Consider the following 6402-nt stretch of genomic DNA (forward strand, 5'->3'; position numbering starts at 1 on the left):
GCACAATTACATCCTTCTCACTTGCTTTCCCCCCCAGGATATCCTAGGTGTCAGGGCTTTACATGTTATGATGATTCAGAGCAAAAATCTGCTAAGAGGGAAGACAGTGCTACAAGCATCTTCTTAGATTCTTAGGTCCAAACTGATGGAGCGAAACACAAATCCTCCATTGGTTTGCTTCCTTCAAAACTCCACTGCCCCTCAGGCACATCCACAGATCAAGTGGAGAGCTAAATCCTTTCCTGACTCCTGACACCAATATATTGGCATTAACCAGGAACAGCCCTCAATTAGCCAATTTCAAATCTTCTTTTCCACCTGCCCCCTGCCCCCCTAGAGTTAGTGACTTAAAGACCATTGTGCAAATACCAGTTTAATTTGCTGAGCTACAGCTCTCTCTCTGAAGCAGTCTGATAGAGAGGAAAATATACATTCCTTTCTGTTTCAGGAAATAAAACTGTCCAACATTGTTTCTTGATGTTTACCTCTTATTTACTTTGCCTCTTTGCCTTAAATCTTTTTCTCTCAGGACTTTTTTGGGACAAAGTTGGCTTTAAATAAAGTATCTTCCTTTTGTACTTTTTTTTTTTTTTTCTGAGTCAGACTCACTAAGCCCTCTGTGCACAGACCCTTTCATCAGGAAACCCCACAGCTCACCCTGGAACAGGTGTGTATCTGCTGCAAAAGCTTTCCTCAATGTAAATAAACTCGAGGTGAGACTTTAACAAAGAACTGGGAAGGTGGTCAATTCCTCAGATAGAGGCTCAACATGCTGTCCCCCTGACGTCCCTCCTGCCCACTGCTTGGTGTTAGGACGAGTGGCTCTAGCTCCACACACAGGTGGGCACCCAGCCAGTTCTTCTGACCAGCCAGAGGATTATTATTCACCACCAGCACCCACCATCATTTATAAAAGATAATGCTATTACCTGTGGGGAGAGGGGTGGGGAGAAGGAAAGGTTCAGGAAGATCCAAAATCCTAGACAAGACAATAATTAGTACAGAAATAAAAGGACAAATCAAAAAGAGAAATGCACTTAGGACACCTCAATAGTTCTAAAGACTGAAATCCCATTTACAAAATTTTGTCAGAACACAGAAATAGGCCAAATCTACTCACTGCCCATTTCATCTTTGGAACACTTTGATTAAGAGGGGCATAAACTTCTATTGTACTTTAAATTTTACTCTTGTTGCTCATTTCTTCATGTATTCAGTCAATATTGGGTGCCAACTATATCCAGGTGTGGCGTTAAGTACTGGACATGCAACAGTGATCCAAACCCAGACCTCCTCTCTGTACAGATAATGAAAGAGACATGACTCAACTCATCACACAAATCAGCGTTAAATTAGTAACTCTCCAATCAGAGAGATATATGACCAGGTAGACCCACAATAGGACTGTTTAATCTAATCAAGAAGGGCAGGGGATACCTAACTCAGGAGGTACTGATTGAGCTTGGATGTGAAGGAGGAGGAGTCCTTAAAGCTGGAAGAAGGGAAGACATTGGAGCTCCAGCAGGAGAAGCAGGCATAGCCCAGTCAAGGATCTGAGGTGCGGCTGCAGTAAGAGTGAGGATGAATGACAGGTAGGATAAAGCAGAAACAGACCGTTAGGGACAGGAATCGGGCCGGCCCTCAAGAAGTCTTGGGCTTTAATCTAAGAGCAATGGAAAACCACTGAAGGGGGTTACATAGGGGAAATGCAATATGATATGATGTGATGTGATATATAACATAATGTGATCAGGTGGATTTCTCTGACTACAGCATGTCAGGCAAGCTATCAGTAGGCTGAAAGAGACCAGAAAGCAGATTGGTAGAGGTTATTTCATTCACAAATCACTACACAATAATTGAATAAGCCTGATACTTACAAGGTAAATCAGATCCTGGTTTTTTTCTGACACACTCTGTAATTCTTCTAGTGGGGCCGATTTACCTTTTCCTTTCCTCTCCTAACAATCCCGTCCCTCCATTTAGTCAGCAGAGATTAGGTTCTGCCACTTAAAGCCAAAACCACTTAGCCAATCTGTCTTAGAGTTTTTATTTGTAAAAGGGCTAATTATAGACTTCAGGATTTCCTCATGGGATTGGTTATAAGTATAATCTGAAGTAATAGGTGTGAAAGTGTCTTGTACACAGAATACATGAGATTAAGGTAGGTTGGCATTATTGCAATACTCCTAAGTGTGTGTGATAGCCACCTTCTTGGGGATTTGGTATGAATATTTTGGCAGAAAAATAATGTCATATGCTTTAATTAGGATACTCACCAAAATCCTAGACAAGGGAATAATTAGTACAGAAATAAAAGGACAAAGCAAAAGCAAGACTGGAGAGGAAATCGGAGTGACTTTGTAGCCACAGTCCTGGATCTCTGGGCACTGCCAGGCATTTCCCCATGGTGAAAAGACAGGCATAGCAGCATAAGGAGGGCCTGGGACCCACAGAATGCATCTGTTCACAGCTGTGAAGAGCTAGAGAGGCCGTAAGAATTGAAAGGGGACATCGTTGCTTTCCTTAGAGTACACTGGTGAAGAAGAACCTCAAATCATCCCAAAAGAACAAACAGAGCTCTGCTCACCCTCCAACTTCTGTTTGTGTAAAAAGGTTTAGGATTCACTCAAAGAAACCTACTTTACTTTGTAGGATCTGGGTTGGAAGTAGAAGAGCCAGTATCCCGAAGTTTTCCTTCCAAATTCTGTGGGAGATCAAGCCTCTCAGATGTCTCTGTTCTCTACCTATTGTTCTTTCCTCATCAGAGTTTCACATAACCACTATCTATGCCATAAACATAATACAATCAATCCCAAAAGTCTCCTCCTACCCTATTTTTTGACTGATGATGATGATGTAAGGACATAACTAAAATGTTCAAACTGGTAGGAGCAGAGAATGGCATGGTAGTTGCTAGAACCTATTTACCAACCAGAATAAACCATTTGGTTTTCAAGTTCTCTCTTCTACTGAAATCTAGGACTTAGACACACTGCTTTATAATTACTTGACCGAAATACATTCTTGGTTTTTTGTTCACCTAAGTAACTAAAAGGTTGATTTGATTGGTAAGCAATATGAAGACAGAAGTTGCCCATCTCAGTAAAATTCACTGAGCACTGTGAAATAGTGGTATTTTCTCTCCCTCATCTCTTATCTCTCCTGGGTGCCCCAAAGTCACTGTGGTATTTTGCTTAGGCTGACTATGCCCCAATTCTCCTTTGTAAATAGCAATGGATGGATGGCTCTGGGGGCATCTTTGCTAGAAGTCTTGCCATCACTCCTCATCAAAGAGCTTTAATTTCTTATTCTTTGATTACTTAAGATCAATGGCTTGATTTTTGTGAGAGAGGTAGGGAAGTGTGGCAAAAATGTAGTGGGGAGAGGGAGGAGTAACAGGATATTATCTACTACAGAAAATGCATTTTGGGTGTCAGGGGCTGACAGGGAAAAAACACACAGACATTCGTGGCAAAAGACTTGATGGAAGCTTAGGGGACTAATCCTGATGCTTACTTTATTTTCTTTTTAATGGGATGTCAGTTCTGAAGAATAAACAGTCTTTCCTGAATCCAGAGTTATAAGCACTTATTTGTCTAGATAAAGTACAGAAAAGAAATATTGTGTGCTGTGATCCATAAGTCATCTTCATGGCCTTTCAGGTAAACTACCAAGGATTTTTACTGTTCAACTCAGTGGAACACAAATTGGTAAACTGAGAGCAAACTGATCACAGCCATTGAAGCAGTCAAAATCTGACACCCAAAATTTCATCTTAATCTGAAATGGCAACATCTGTTACTGCAAAAATGCCATGACAGGTCCTGCCTACAGAAAGGGCAGCCTGCATCTGAGACTTTAAAGAAAATGACTCGTCAGGGACTTGAATAAATAATTCAAAGTGCTTTCCTTTTTAAAATTGTACCTGCCATTAAAATTGTAAGCAATGATCCAGGTGACTTCAAGTTCTGGTGCAGAGTGAAAATCTAAAGAACAGTGGTTAGAACCAAATGTGTCTGTGGGCATGAGTTTATATTTTTTAGCTACTCATGAGCATCATTTGGAAAACAGGAAACATCTCAGCTAGAATCTCAGAAGCCTCTGGATTCTCTCTGACACAATTCACATCTTTATGAATTTTTTCCTTTCTTCAGGTGATTGTCATGTGCCAGACACTGTGTCCAAGGGCCATAGAGTTGATGCAAACGTAAATATAACTCAGATACAACTAGGGCTATGCTAGTTATTTAGTCTGAGTTCTGAGGAATGTGTCATTAATTCTGTTTGGAGAGACAGGAAAAAGGGCTCACTTCCTGAAAAGAATAGAAGCAGAGGCCTGTGGAGTGCAGTCCAAGTATTTAAAAATTCTAACCAGCTGGTAAATTATGTTTAATCTTCATCCATTAAAAATGTTATTTTTTCACCACCTGGAATTCCAAGTTTGAATTTAATTTCTAGGAGTTCGTATGATCTTATGGGAAGAGTAGGCCCCAGGGCTCCTTCCTAAAGATGATCTATCCTCTCCTACCATCCCAGTTATATCCTATGTCACATAGATTCTCTATGTCCTTTTGGAACCTGACACATTGGTCAGTCCTGAGGAGAATGCACTGGGGCAGAACACACAGAGATCCATGGATAGGCCTCAGGGATATTTGGACAGAAAATCCTGGGGTCCTGGAACCTAAAGCATTGTCTAGAAGAAGTGTGTTGCCTCCAACTGGCTACATCTCTCATTCTCTATACCCCTTACTACAACTTTCAGGATACAGACCATGAAGGACAAGCAGAGGCTCCTGCCATGTGGTCCAGGACAGGGGCCTTGGTTGGACAGTTCTGATGGGCATACATTCTTCTCCTTTTCTTGTTCTAACTTAAGCCTAACTCTTCCCTGAGTATACTGCTTCCCTGCAGTCCTTCCAGTGAGTGTGTTTCCTCTTGCACTTCTTAAAGAAAGGATAGGTGTCTTTTTTGTTTCTTAGTCCCACTTCTAAACTGTTCTCCCTCCTTCTGTCTTCCTTGAGGATTAAGCCCGTGGACTACATCACCTGCTCCCTCTCTTTGTGACTTCTATCTATAAGCCCAAAAATCACTTACCTGTATTTCTTAAGGGTTTTGTTCATTTGTTTAACCTCTGGATCACTGCCAATCTCTATAACACTGTGTGAAAATTTTGGTGACTTCAATTTCCACTTCGGTGATCCTTCTCACTTCCTTAACCTCCTGTCTTGCTATAATCTTGTCTTTATCCTACTTCAGTCAGTCACTCCCATGGTTAAATGTTAGACTTGTCATTTTCAATAACTGCATCCCTCCACAATGTCAATTTTGAGTAGTCTTACGTTTCTCATTTTTCCTTCTAATATTATTCCCACAAATCTTCAACCACATCAGCACTCCAGTCCATTGATCCTATCACCTTACTTTTACTCTGTCCCTCATCTATCTTATCTCCTCCTTTCCCTAGTTAAATTTTGTGTTCAATCCATATGCTGTCTTCTTCTTTCTCTCTAGTCTCCCTTGTCCAATTTTCCCTTTAGCACACCTCCTAAGAAAGCTCTAGCTTTGGTTAAATCCAATCCCCCTCTTTCTCCACAGCTGTGCCATAAAATCAAATGCTTTGGGAAACAAATTCAGATTCTCTGCCTGATTTTACTTTAAGACTAGTCTCCTAGTTTATAAAGATATTTGTGTTGCCCACCATCATTCTATGTTTTCTAGTACATTCTTTCTCTTTTACATGACTGCTTCATACCTTTTTCTCTTTCCTAGAACCTTTGAACATTCCCCTTTACTCTCTATGATAATAAGTTGACTTCTTATTCTACTGAGGAGGCAGAACAATCAGAATTGAACTCCCAGTTCTAAATTATCAAACTGCTACTTGAATTTGAACCCATATTTTTATTTCTGTCCTTTATTCTATTGAAAGTGTCCTTGCTTCTGGCGCAGGCAAAATCTTCCACTTATACATGGCATCACATCCCTTCCACTTATACATGGCATCGCATCCATTCAAAGAAATTTTTCTGTTTCATCAGCACTCAATAGGGCAGAAAATGTATAGAAATGCAGAACACCAAGTGTAAAGATGGAAAAATGGAATTGTAATTCTGGCAAAAACAGAGAAATGAGATTACTAGAGTTGGCATTTTTAAGAACCTTCCCTTCTATTCTAGAATCAAGAGTCTTAGAGGTAGAAGCACCTTTGGCAGAGCTGTCGAGTAGCTAAAATTCAATTTAAAATCTGAACCAGGCACAACTGCTGAAGGAAAGGCTGAGAATTCTCTGCAACTGCTATGAAAAGCCAATGACAACAGGGAGCCAAAAGTGAAGCATGGAATGACATAAAACAAAATCAAAGAAGATGAAACAAACAGTCCATGAAAAACCTTAATG

This window comes from Talpa occidentalis, unplaced genomic scaffold (genome assembly GCF_014898055.3).
Source record: "Talpa occidentalis isolate TD23 unplaced genomic scaffold, MPIMG_talOcc4v2.1 talOcc4.11, whole genome shotgun sequence".
NCBI lineage: Eukaryota > Metazoa > Chordata > Mammalia > Eulipotyphla > Talpidae > Talpa > Talpa occidentalis.